Below are 13,679 nucleotides of genomic sequence, written 5' to 3'. Positions count from 1 at the left end.
AAAACAGTGGTGATACGGGGCAACCCTGTCTTGTTCCAGAATGTAGAGCAAAAGGCTTCAGTTTTTCATGATTACATATGATATTAGCTGAAGATTTGTTGTATATAGACTTTATTATGTTGAGGTAATTTCCTTATATATCCATTTTATTAAGTTTTTAAATCATAAGTGGTTGCTCTATCTTGTTAAATGCTTTTTCTGCATCTATTGATATGATCATATAATTTTTATCCTTTATTTTGTTTATATTGTGCATCACATTGATTGATTTGCATATGATGAACCATCCTTGCACCCCTGGAATGAACGCCACTTGATTGTGTTGTATGATTTTTTAATGTATTCAATTTGCTAGTATTTTGTTTAGGATTTTTGTATCTATATTCATCAGAGATATTGGTTTATAGTTTATTTGTTTTGTTGTTATTGTTGTTATGTGTGTTATCATTACCAGGTTTTGGTATCAGGGTAATGTTGGCCTCATAAAATGATTTAGGAAGGATTCTCTCTTCTTCAATTTTTTGGAAGAATTTGAGATGGACAGGTATTAGACCAGCATAACTTTTACCAAATCAAAATTGAAAGCTATTTACCAAATCAAAATTGAAAGCTATTACTATTCTTCTGCTTCACCTGCTAACGTTCTGGTAGATGTTTAGAAAACTGGATGAATAAGTAAATGAATAAACTGTGGTCCTAAAACATAGAGTCTGAAGGAACAGATGAACTTTCTGCCTATTATAAAAAATTATTAGTATTTCTTCTCTCTTGAGGTAGACATGTATCATGGTGAGCATAATTCATGTTTTTCATTTCCAGGGAGAATATTTGTTAAAACTGAGTTAAAAGGTTTAAAATTCCATTGAACTTTAAATGGCTCTTCTAAATATTATCTCCACAAAATGTAACAGAAAAAGCTGTGTCATTTGGAATCTGCAGCCCTGAATACTAACGAGAGTGGGAGGCTATAATAATTTTTGGTAAGTGAGTTGTACTGGTGCCTGGATTAAAAAATCACGTGCAGAACACAGAGCTATTATGTTTTTGTTTTCTATAAGATCTCTTCTTCCTCTGTGAACTTTTCTATGTCAATATCTTTTGTTGAACTGGGTAATAATTATATTTTTGAAAAGTATAGATAATGCTCCCAAGAGAGGCCTTCTAATCCCTTTTTAATTAGTGTGGTCTTACTCCAACAAGAGTACTCTGATTGCTTGCCAACTACAGGTTCAATTTGGTTAATCAAATGGTTTTAGTATGACAAAAAGAAAAAAAAAATGAAATAAGAATCCAGAACTTAATAAAAATGTCATTTAATGGAATTCTTCAGAGAAAAATGTCTATTAGCAAAGTGAATTTTATTCCAATGTCTAGAGGCACTATGATTTTTGTTCTACCATCCAGGAACGAGGAACTCTTATTTCATGTTCAGTCACTTTTGGCTTGGCCGACCATAGGGACGTCGGTGTTACTGCAGGCTCAAAATCTGGGTTTGGTGCTAATTTAGGATATACTGAGTCTTAAGCTTGGGCCAGAGAAGACCTAAATTGACACTTCAGTTTTCCTTTTCAAATTTCCAGTACTAAGGCTGGGTTTGACGTTGAAATTGGTCTTTGGAGGTGAGAAAAGAGAAACATTTATTTGTCTGGAAATCCTCTTAGTCATAGTCTCTTAGGAAAGGAAGAGTGGCTATTTGACATCGAGTTCAAGTCCCATCAGCACTCTATGGAGCAATTGTTGCAAGCTGACTACTTTATGGGTGTGATATTTGGACACACCTCAATCAATGTCTTGAACATTTGTTTACACTCCTTTTTTGTTTCTGAAAAATGAGATATCAGGAAGTCTCAGTGACCCAAAAACCAAGAGGTGAGGCATAGTCAAGCTGACAATGTTGAAATGTAACTTGAACATTCACAATGATGGTAATAACTAGTGTTGTGTTTTATAGTTTAAAAGTACTTCTTGTAAATAAACTGTGGTACATCAAAACAATGGAATATTACTTAGTGCTAATATGAAATGAGCTATGAAGCTATGATAAGACACAGAGGAACATTAAAGCATATTTCCAGCTGAAAGAAGCCCATCTGAAAAGGCTGCATGCTATATGATTCCCACTATATGACGTTCTGGAAAAGACAAAACTATGGAGACAATAAAAATATTAGTGGTTTACCAGGGTTAGGGAGTAGGAAGGGATGAATAGGTGGCGCACAGAGGATTTTTAGGACAGTGACACTGTTCTGTAAGATACAATAATGGTGGCTACACATCAGTATATATTTATCAAAAACCCATTGAACGTACAACACAAAAGTGAACGCTAATCTAAACTATGGGCTTTAGGTGATAATGATGTGTACATATAGATTCATTTGTTGTAACAAATGTACCACTACAGTGTGATGTCAGTAGTGGTGGAGGTTGTGCATTGTGGGGACAGGAAGTATACAGGAACTTTCTGTTCAGTTTTGCTTTGAATCTAAAACTGCTCTAAAAAATAAAGTTTACTGATTAACAAAAGTACCTCCTCTATTAATCTTAAGAGTAATCATATGGTGTGATCAAAGAATATTATTTTCACTTTCACCAAATATTGATTGAGTGCCCACTCAATTTTCTAGTCACCGGGATTATGGTAGCTAACAGTCCTTGCCTCATGGAATTGACACAGCTCTGTTGATTTGAACACTAATCAATTTGATTTAAAATACAAGCCTTGTGATTTTAACTCCATACCCTGTGTGGGGGCGGAGCCCCAGAGAGTAGTTTCCAGGCTCTCGGCCTCACATAGAAGGTGCTGGCTCAGGTAGTAAATGGCCAACTGTGATTGCATGGCCATCAGCTGTGGCTAGTTGGCCGTCAGCTGTAACCAGTGAGCCATTGGCCACAATATAACTGCTGTGGCTAAGGGAGAGAAAGAGAAGAAGGATGGGGCTAGCAAGGAGATGGCGGCTGGGCTGGCAAGCGTGGATGGCGGTTTGCGGACAGTGTGTATCCAGCCTCCAGTGAGAGTATAGTGCCGCCAGAGAGAATAAAGTGGTATGACTCCCCTACCTATGGCTCCGTGGGTGTTCCTTTTTGGCCTCACCATATCCTGCGTTCTTGTATGGGGAGCGGGAGCAGAGACCCTGCAGGCCTCCCAGCACGACAAATGGCGCAGCGAGCAGGGTCTCCTGCATGACACATGGCGTAGTCGGCAGGATATGGTGCCGGCCAAAGCTCTCCCAAGAGTGGTGGAGCAGTTTGTGCGTGTGAACACCCAGTCTGAGGAAGACCAGGAGGAGCAGCTGCCGGAGAGCTGGACCCCCGTGGAGGGGTGGAAGGACGTGGACGGTTCTCCCACCAGCACAGGAAAAGCCATGCAGCTGCTGGAGAGATGGAGCCCCGTGGAGAGGTGGAAAGATGTGGACGGTTCCCCAACCAGCACAGGCCGGAGAAAGCGAAGGTCGTTGCAGCCCTGTGGGCCGGGGAAGTTCCTGCTCAGGCAGCCCGGATGCAGGACTTACAGTCCCAGGAGGTAACGCTTGCTGAGTCCTCCGTGGGAGATGAGGGTGAGGTCAAGGTCGTCCCTCACCCCCAGGACAGTCCTGGCGAATGACTATGGACTATGGGGAATTGCCTTCCATCCCTAATTTAATGGACCGCTTGACTGTTTGTTTGGGAACTGTTGTTAGTGGAACTGGGGGATATTTGCTTTTGTTTCTTGACTGGCCGCCATTGAGAATATGTAAGCACCTTGATTGTGAGTCGCTGTTGTTCCAGCAGGGTACCCTGAGAGGCACAGAGAGAGTGGCAGTGCGCTGAGAGGTCTGGCTGAGCCCTGAAGATACCCTGGCTGTGCCCAGGAAGTCGGGCTGTTCCCAGAGAGAGTAGTAGAGCCCTGAAGGTACCCTGGCTGTGCCCAGGAAGTCGGGCTGTTCCCAGAGAGAGTGGCAGTGCCCTGAGAGCCCTGGCTGAGTCCAGGAAGTCTGGCTGAGCCCTGAAGGTACCCTGGCTGTGCCCAGGAAGTCGGGCTGTTCCCAGAGAGAGTAGTAGTGCCCTGAGAGCCCTGGCTGTGTCCAGGAAGTGTGGCTGTGCCCAGAGAAAGTGGCAGTGCCCTGAGAAATCCTAGCTGTGCCCGGGGAAACTAGTGGTACCCTAAGAAGTCCAGGAAGTCTGGCTGTGCCCAGGAGTACTGGTGGTGCCCTGAGAAACCCTGGCTGTGTCCGGGAAGACAGGTGGTACCCTAAGAAGTCCAGGAAGTCTGGCAGTGCCCAGGAGTACTGGTGGTGCCCTGAGAAACCCTGGCTGTGTCCGGGAAGACAGGTGGTACCCTAAGAAGTCCAGGAAGTCTGGCTGTGCCCAGGAGTACTGGTGGTGCCCTGAGAAACCCTGGCTGTGTCCGGGAAGACAGGTGGTACCCTAAGAAGTCCAGGAAGTCTGGCAGTGCCCAGGAGTACTGGTGGTGCCCTGAGAAACCCTGGCTGTGTCCGGGAAGACAGGTGGTACCCTAAGAAGTCCAGGAAGTCTGGCTGTGCCCAGGAGTACTGGTGGTGCCCTGAGAAACCCTGGCTGTGTCCGGGAAGACAGGTGGTACCCTAAGAAGTCCAGGAAGTCTGGCAGTGCCCAGGAGTACTGGTGGTGCCCTGAGAAACCCTGGCTGTGTCCGGGAAGACAGGTGGTACCCTAAGAAGTCCAGGAAGTCTGGCCGTGCCCAGAAGCACTGGTGGTGCCCTGAGAAACCCTGGCTGTGCCCAGAGAGCCTGGCTGTGTCCAGGATATTGCATTCACCCCCAGGCTCCTCGCACAGGTCCCCTCGCGGAAGACGCTTGTCGCGTAGATTGTGAGGCGAGAGCCTGTAGGGGTGGAGTGTGGGGGCGGAGCCCCAGAGAGTAGTTTCCAGGCTCTCGGCCTCACATAGAAGGTGCTGGCTCAGGTAGTAAATGGCCAACTGTGATTGCATGGCCATCAGCTGTGGCTAGTTGGCCGTCAGCTGTAACCAGTGAGCCATTGGCCACAATATAACTGCTGTGGCTAAGGGAGAGAAAGAGAAGAAGGATGGGGCTAGCAAGGAGATGGCGGCTGGGCTGGCAAGCGTGGATGGCGGTTTGCGGACAGTGTGTATCCAGCCTCCAGTGAGAGTATAGTGCCGCCAGAGAGAATAAAGTGGTATGACTCCCCTACCTATGGCTCCGTGGGTGTTCCTTTTTGGCCTCACCATATCCTGCGTTCTTGTATGGGGAGCGGGAGCAGAGACCCTGCAGGCCTCCCAGCACGACAAATGGCGCAGCGAGCAGGGTCTCCTGCATGACACCCTGTAGTATTTCTATTACTTTTCACAAGTTCCTTATGATTGAGCCTCAGTGGACACAATAAAGGATGAAGTATATGAGACAAGATTAGAGTTAAGTGGTCAAACAAGGCATTCTCAGTTCAAAAGCACTGAAAAACAGAAGAATAAGGCATAAGATACTATACCTAGACAAGGAGGAATCACTGTAAACTGATACCTAAAAACTAGTGTTTTTAAATATTAAATATTGAACAGTGAAAAATTTTGCTTTAGGATATGATGATATCTTACAAGCAGTCTTTTTTTTGTAGATGAATTGCTTTTGCAACTACAGAAAAGAGTGATTTTCGGAAGTATTTCTAATATTTCCATGGTAGATTTGACCAATATGTGCTCATTTACAGCTTGGCTATACAATGGATCTTTTTTCTTTTGAAAATATGTCTTTTTTAATAGACTGTCTGGAAGAAGTTTAAAGGGAATATGTTGATACTCAACTCTATTATAACAAACTTTAGATGTGTTTAAAGTTCTTTTGTCAAAATCGGTCTAGATCTCACCAAGGTTGTTTTGAAGTTGAGAAATTTATTTCATTGACATCATTCCTTTATCATTAGGATCTTCCCTTGCTCTGGCTAAATTAAATATTTTTCATAACCACAATTTAATTATTTTTGAATCATCCATTAAAGAAACCCCACCTTAAAAATTGGAATTAAGTCCAGATTAATTATAATAAAAAGAACGCTTGGCATTTCTTTAGGGTTCCACCCTAGGGTTTTCCAGTTTTATCACTTTATAAAATAAACTCAATTTCTGTACTTATAACTAAATAACATTGACTTCTAATGTTAGATGGTGGAAAGCATGTGAGCTTTGGAGTCAGAGCCACTTGAGTTTAAATCCTGATGCTGCATTACTTTAAGCAAATTGCTAAGTTTCTCTGTAAATTCTGTAGTTTCTTGATAAAATTGGATTAGTACTAAATGCTGTCTCAGAGGATTATGAGCACCCATCTACATAAGACAGAGCGTTTGAACAGAGCATTTATCAGGACAATTTCTTATTTATTACTGCATAAAACCCAGGATAGAGTTAGTATTTTTTGGTTTCTTTTGAGAATACAGAGATGTTTTTGGTTGTTTATATTCTAAGTGTTTTATCTTTTCACTGTAATGGTATGTTTTTCATCTCAAGCAGGAGTTGCTTAGGGATCTCACTTCCTCAAAGATGTCACAGAGCACTCCTTGATTCACAGACTTGGTTTTTCAGCTTGGCTGCATTTACATTTCTGCCTCCTATAGAAAAAAGGTTTTCTAGGAAGACTTCAAATCATGGAGATAGAGGCAGGAGGGAGGAAAGAATTTATGAGGTTTAAACAGCATCCTCTCACCAGAGTATTTTTTCTCTGTCTCCTGATGTTAGTCATTATTGTCCCATGTTTTTATTTTCATTCCAAATTGTACTAACTGCCCATGGCTTACAGTACAATAGCAGAACAATTAGTGTTGGGTTTATAGTTATTGTTGTTCTTTTATAAAATCCTGCCCTTCTGGCATTTTGCCAAAGGTACTTATGATTTCACTGCAATAACAGACATTTGATTACTTCACAAAAATCTTATGAGTTCTGACAATTAAGTTCGTGAACTTGTTGCAACGATATTCCTAACTTTTTTTGATACAAGAGGGATTATTCTTTATGAATTTGTACCAACTGGACAAATAATTAACCAAGTTTACTATTTGGAAATGCTGAAAAGGCTGCATGAAAAAGTTAGATGACTTGAATTTTTCGCCAACAGTTCATGGCTCTTGCATCACGACAATGCACCAGCACACACAGCACTGTCTGTGAGGGAGTTTTTAATCAGTAAACAAATAACTGTATTGGAACACCCTCCCTACTCACCTGATCTGGCCCCCAGTGACTTCTTTCTTTACCTGAAGATAAAGGAAATATTGAAAGGAAGACATTTTGATGACATTCAGGACATCAAGGGTAATATGACCAACATCTCTGATGGCCATTCCAGAAAAAGAGTTCCAAAGTTGCTTTGAAGGATGGACTAGGTGCTGGCGCGTCGGTGCATACCTTCCCAAGGGTAGTGCTTCAAAGGTGACCATAGTGATATTCAGCAGTGAGGTATGTGGCACCTTTTCTAGGATGAGTTCGTAAACTTATTTGTCAGAACTTTGTAGAAGCACATTATGTGTATAGCTTCTTATTCCTCTTCCTGACATGCAGTGGAATGTGCAAAAGGTTAAAATGGCTTTGACTTTCTCTAATAGAAGTAAGATTTGTAATACTCCTCCCAGATGAGGAATAATCTGAAAGTTCAGAATATTTCAGCAGAGAGAACAGAGCCCAAGTGTTCTGAAAAAGACTCCCTCTTCACTTCTGCTTTCCCTCACATATTTATAATACATATATAATACATCTATACATACGTATATCTATCTTTACCTATCTATCTATTTTTTTCTTTATCACAAAAGATATTTTTCCTAAACACCCTGCTTAAGTAAAGAACATAAATAATGAAATAATATGAAGTGGAAGGCATTGTGTTGTTACATTTTTTAAATTACTTGACTAAATTTTAGACTGTAGCAATTGACTCCTTACAGTAAGAGCTAGGTATTAACTGATCCCATAGTTAGTTTTCCTAGTTTTTTTTTCTTCATTGTCCAAGCACTTAATATCCACTTGTTTCAGTGATGATATTTCTCAAAGTATTTTTTACATTAATTCTATATTTTAAATGACCACCAGGACTTTGTCAGTCCTGAATTTTTTATTTTGGGTTTTCTTTTCAGATGTATTTGTTAAGTAAAGCTTGTGGGCTGTATATTTTTCAAATTCTTTTATATTTGAGAATGATTGCCTATTTGTGTTTTTATACTTGAATGCCATTTAAGCCAAGCACAGTATTTTTGGGTCACACTTTCTCTCCTTCAGAATTTTATAAATATTGCTCAGTTGTCTCCAGGCATAAAATACTGCTGTAGAAGAGCTGAGATCAACCTGATATTTTCCCCTTGTAAATGATTCACTTTAAAGCCTGGGTACTTGCAGAATTTCCCCCTTATTCCTTCTTAAAATATTGTATAAAACCTTAGCTGATGTATATCTATCTATATCTATCTATCTAGATATAGATATAGATACAGATATAGATATAGATATATATCATCAGTGTTGTAATTTTTGGACCACATTGCATTTATTTTCCAGTGGTAAATTCAATTTTTTTCTTTATTCCCCCAATTTTTTATTATATAATTTAATAAAAATTTGATTCCATTTATTGGACTTTTTACTTTGTGGATAACAGTTATCCTTAACTGGATCATCTTTGCTTTTCTCACTCATTAATTTCTTTCTAAATGCTGTTATCTGTTTTTTTTCATCTGCATCCTCTGTGACTATTTCAAGCTTTTCCTTTGTGACAATAAGAGCTTTCCAGTGGAGCCTATTGAATTGATTGCTCTTTGAAATTTATTAATAAAAAAAATTGTTTTTACCCTTAATATTTGATGATTGAAGTTTCCTTTGTATGTCATTCTGATGTTTTGTCATTTGTCTTTAAGCTTTTATTATATTGATTTTATGTTTTTATTAAATTATAAGACATTTTCTTCTGTTTTTGAGTCATTTTCTTCTTGTCCACATCCTTGGTCTTTTTATATAATCTCTCGTTTTCCTCCCTCCCTCCATCACTCCCTCCATTCTTCCCTCTGTCTCCCCTTCATTTATTTCTTGTAATTCTTCTGTTATTTCTTAGGATTTTGTTTATGCTTGAGTGGCTTTGTCTAGATATTCAATTTGCTGTTATTTAGAGTGGGTGACTTTTGGACTTTCTTCCAACATTATTTGTGTTCTCCTAACTTCGTGCTCTTAGGCAGAGTGAGGGAAAGCAGAAGTGGAGAGGGAGCATTTAGTCTTTTTCAGAACACTTGGACTTTCAGATATTCAAATATTCTGAACTTTCAGATTATTCCTCATCTGGGAGGAGTATTACAACTCTTACTTCTATTAGAGAAAGTCAAAGCCATTTTAACCTTTTGCACATTCCACTGCATCTCAGGAGGAGGAACAAGAGAAGGGTATACATGTAATATGTTTCTATCTAGAAATGGGACATTAATAAAAATTCTCATGACTTTATCTTTTGACAGTGTGAATTGTGGTAACTGTGGTTGGGTTCAGTTGCTGAACGCTGCTGCAGCTTTTCTGTTTCTTTTATTGGTAGCTGGGTTTTGAAGATATTGTATTAGGCTTTGCCTTTGTGGTAGATTGGAAAAACAGCCACAGATTCTTTTCATCTCTATAGACGCATCTCTTTCTAGTGTGGCTTTGCAGCTCCCCCTGTCCAGCAGGTGGCAACGATTTCCCTGCCCCTTGAATCTGGGCTTACCCTTCCTTGTGCTTGTTTTGGTCAATGGAATGTTAGCAAATATGGTGAAAGCAGAGAGATGATGAAATCACTTGAGCTGGGAGGTCTATTCTTTCTTGCTGTTCTTGGAATGCTATGGCCACTCTATATAGAAGTCTAGGATGAACAGCAGGTGGCTCAGTTGCCCATGTATTCTGTATGAGAGCCTGCCAATTGTGAGACATGTGAGAAAAAGATCCTTGAACACACAGCCATCAGTAGACCAACCAGCTAACCACAAACTCATGAAAGAACCCAAAAGAGCTTGGCCAAACTGTTTCAGATCAAAAGAGTGACACAGATGATCCACAGAATCTTGTTGTTCTTGTTTTAAGACACTAAGTTTTGGAGGGTGATTTTTATGTAGCAACAGATAACTGATGAAGCATCGTTTTGTTATTTATTGTTAGATACAGGGAGAGGGAAGTTCTAAAATGGAGGTAAGTTGCTCAGACAAGTTTGCAACACTTAACTGTTTAAGGTTGTTAATTACCATACTTTTGATTATTAATTACAATATAAACTCAACCAATGTTACTTGTTAGTTATCTATTACTCTGCAACCCACATTCACAAAAGATAAATTCAGAACTTCATACATTTAAAACATTGTGCTGGCCACATCTGTGTTCTCTTGAGTGAAAGTCCAGGCAATCAAAAAGATACTTCTGACTTTTTCTTCCTGAGACAGCTCTGCTTTAGTAATCTTGCGCTTCCAATTTCATAAGAACAAAAAAATATGATTAATTGAATTCAACTTCTCTATTTTTTCTGTGCCTATCTTTATCCCTCCCTATTTTGAATTTTATTCAGAAAGGTATTAATCATCCACCAAAGGAATTTACAATGCATTCATTTTGGTCTGTCAATATGGGAAACCTCAACAGAAATCCTACAAAGCGGCCATAGAAAATAATGGCAAACAAATGCTCAGAAGCAAATAATTATTGAATGCAGCAGAATGTCACGTTTGTTTTCAGCCTCAAGGGCTCACGATCCTTTAAATGGGCTTTGTTGAAAAAGATCTGAAGGCTTTCATGTCACAAAGCCTGGAAGGTTGATAATTTTGGCTTTTTTTCCAGGCTGACCTATTCATTTGAAAGACAGACTGACTGCAGATACACTTTTAGTTGTTGGTGCTCATGTAAGAGTTTAAAGTCTAGGCAGGTGTCTCCAAAACTGCCTAAAACCTGACATTTTGCTAGGTGTAGATAAATTACAGGCGTATTTGCATGTTTCAGCCCCACCAACTCAAGTCAAAATTCATACCTTCTCTGACTTGGGATTTGCAGTAAATATTAACAATAGCAATGTGGTTTAGTGAAAAAAGACTCCAATTTGAAATCCAAAAACTATGTTCTGGACTTGGCTCCACAACCCATTAGTTGAGTGACCTTTGGCAAGTCTCTTAACTAAATTGAACCTAAGTTTTATAATCTGTAATATGAGAACAATAGCACACTATTTCTTTCAATCAATTGTTGTGAGTCAAATGAATCAGTATTTATGTAAGTACTTTGTAAATTATAATGCAGTGTATAATAAAGCCATTATTTTCATTCCATAATCTCTGGAGAAAGAATTCTTTGGTTTACAAGACATCCCTCCTTCTCAATTTTCCTCTTAAGACAATCCTTAGACAATTTTTCTTTTTGTGATCGCTCCAAATCTGTGCATCTCTAGCCAAGACCTATCTATTTGCAGTATTCCAGAAGTATTGATCTAACTGATCACAGGTCATCTTTCCTTAGATACCACTGAGGCACCTTGAACTCAAGAAATAGAAAATGGAGCCCATCGCTCTTCCTCTGTTTCTCCTGTTCTTTATGTTACTTAAGGGCATCACCACATACCCAACTGCCAGAAGTGAAATCTTAGCATCATCCATGACACCTTTTTCTCCCTCATCACCTATATCCAAATAAGTACTAAGCCTTGAATTCTATCTCCTTGGTAGCAGTCAGATCCATCCATATCTCTATATCCCTTTTGCTATAGTCCTGGTTTAGCCCTTCAATTTCTCATCTAGATTATGACGACAACTTCTAGTGTCATCTCCTTGCCTCTTGTCTTCCCTCCCTTCTCTTATTTTTCATACTGTAGCCAGTGATCTTTCAAAAAACCAATCAGATCAATGTAGCTTTTCAAAAATGCTTCTGTTACTCCTTTATCACATATAGTTTAATATATGAGGCCACCATGACTTAACTTTAGCCCATCTCTCCAGCCTTTTCTCTCACTTCCTCTCTCCTTGCACAATGTTTTCTATTCCTTTGTAGTTCTAGAACATGCCATGAACGTTTTTTGCTAGTGTTTTAGTTCTGTCTGGAATAATCATGTCCTGTCTTTCTTATCTGGATAATTTGTCCCCCAGTTCTCAGATCCAGTGCCACCTTCTCTAAGAAACCACTTGTGACCTTTCTCTATCCCCAAATTCAATTAGGATTGGCTACTTCATGAGTTTACTTTGCACTTTATGTCTCTATTATGCCAATAAATCTCATTGCATTGTAATTATTAGTTTACTTGACCAGACTTAAAGGCAGAGGCCATGCATTATTTATCAGGTTATTAGCTATCGTTTCCTCTCCATTGCTGGGATGTCCAGGGCTTCTGCTAATCTGCTACAGAGCAGCTCAGTATCACAGCTAATATTGCTGGATTTGGAATCAGACACATATGAATTTGAATCTAATCTTTTCTATCCTCTGTTTCCTCATCTGTAGAACAGGAATGAAAATAATACCTCTTTCATAGAACACAGTGCCATGTCCAGTAAGTGCTCAAAAACTATTATTATTTCCCATTTTAATTTTTATCAGCAGATTAACGAACATCAAACTTACTTTTGTGAGTTAAATGCATGGTTTCTAAGGCATGGATTTTTGGAACATCCATATTGATGCTTTAGCATATTCATTAATTACTTCCTGGTTCTGGATATTTAAGATAGCCAGATAATTGTATTGTGGATAAGTTAGGTTTTATTAGATTGAAGAATTCCTGTTCAGATCCCATGACCATTAAACATCTTATTTCAGGTTTTGGATCTCAAAGCAAAACAAAGCAACACTAAGCAAACAAAACAGAACAAACAGACAAACAAAAAATCAAAACAATGACAGCACCCAAACTTAATTTAAGGCAATAAAGTAATTTAGGGAGTAAATTAAAAATCTAAAAACCTGGATCACATCTTCCTTAGGCTACTCAATGTCAGGATATGCTCCTCTACCTGGGCTCACAACACAGCAGCCCCTTTACGAACCAGAAATAAAGAATGCAGGAGGTTAAATGTATGTCAAATTTAATGCTTCCTAGTTCATCATGAAACCCAATTGTTCTTATAGCTCCTTGTTGACCTGCTTTGTTCACTCATTTCTTAATTCCACAATTATTAATTGAATACCTACTGTGTGCCGGGTGCACCTCTTGCACAGCATCGATATTGCCCCCAGATCACCATCTTGTGGCCGAAACCAGCTAACCATCATTGGCTAGCCTTTTAAATGCATTTCTCTAAGGCAACATTGTAAAATAGAAATATAATGCAAACCACATGTGTAATTTTAAATATTCTTGTAGCACATTAAAAAAGTAAAAATGATAAAGAGGTAAAACTAATTTTAATAATAGATTTTATTTAACCAAATATATATTGTCAATTCAATATGTAGTCAATATAAAAACTATTCATGACATATTTATTTTTTTTGTCACACATAGTTTTTAAAATCCGTTATGGATTTTATACCCATCATACATCTTGATTTGGACTAACCACGTTTTAAGTGTTTAATAGTCCCACGTAGTTAGTAGCTACCATGCTGAACAGTGCAACTCTAAGGGACAGCTGTCCATTCATCCACCCACATATTTATCAAAACATTTCTGGAACACATTTGTGTCCAGCACTCTTGTAAGTGTGCTTATAATATAAAATATTATACAAATGAAATACAT

General features: G+C 39.1%; 1 long non-coding RNA gene across 1 annotated transcript in view; it reads left to right on the top strand.

Annotated features, from left to right (window-relative positions):
* The first annotated feature begins 467 nt into the window (after positions 1 to 467).
* The window catches only part of LOC148759307 (uncharacterized), a 59,181-nt gene continuing 45,969 nt past the window's right edge, over positions 468 to 13,679 (top strand). The window contains exon 1 of the long non-coding RNA XR_016022995.1: positions 468 to 980. This is a non-coding gene — a long non-coding RNA (uncharacterized LOC148759307). The remainder of the gene's footprint in view (positions 981 to 13,679) is intronic.

The sequence above is a fragment of the Rhinolophus sinicus genome, chromosome 1 (genome assembly GCF_057876585.1).
Source record: "Rhinolophus sinicus isolate RSI-liver-muscle chromosome 1, RSI-T2T, whole genome shotgun sequence".
Lineage (NCBI taxonomy): Eukaryota > Metazoa > Chordata > Mammalia > Chiroptera > Rhinolophidae > Rhinolophus > Rhinolophus sinicus.
Note: the sequence above shows the minus strand (reverse complement) of the source record. Positions and strands in the feature narration are given on the sequence as shown.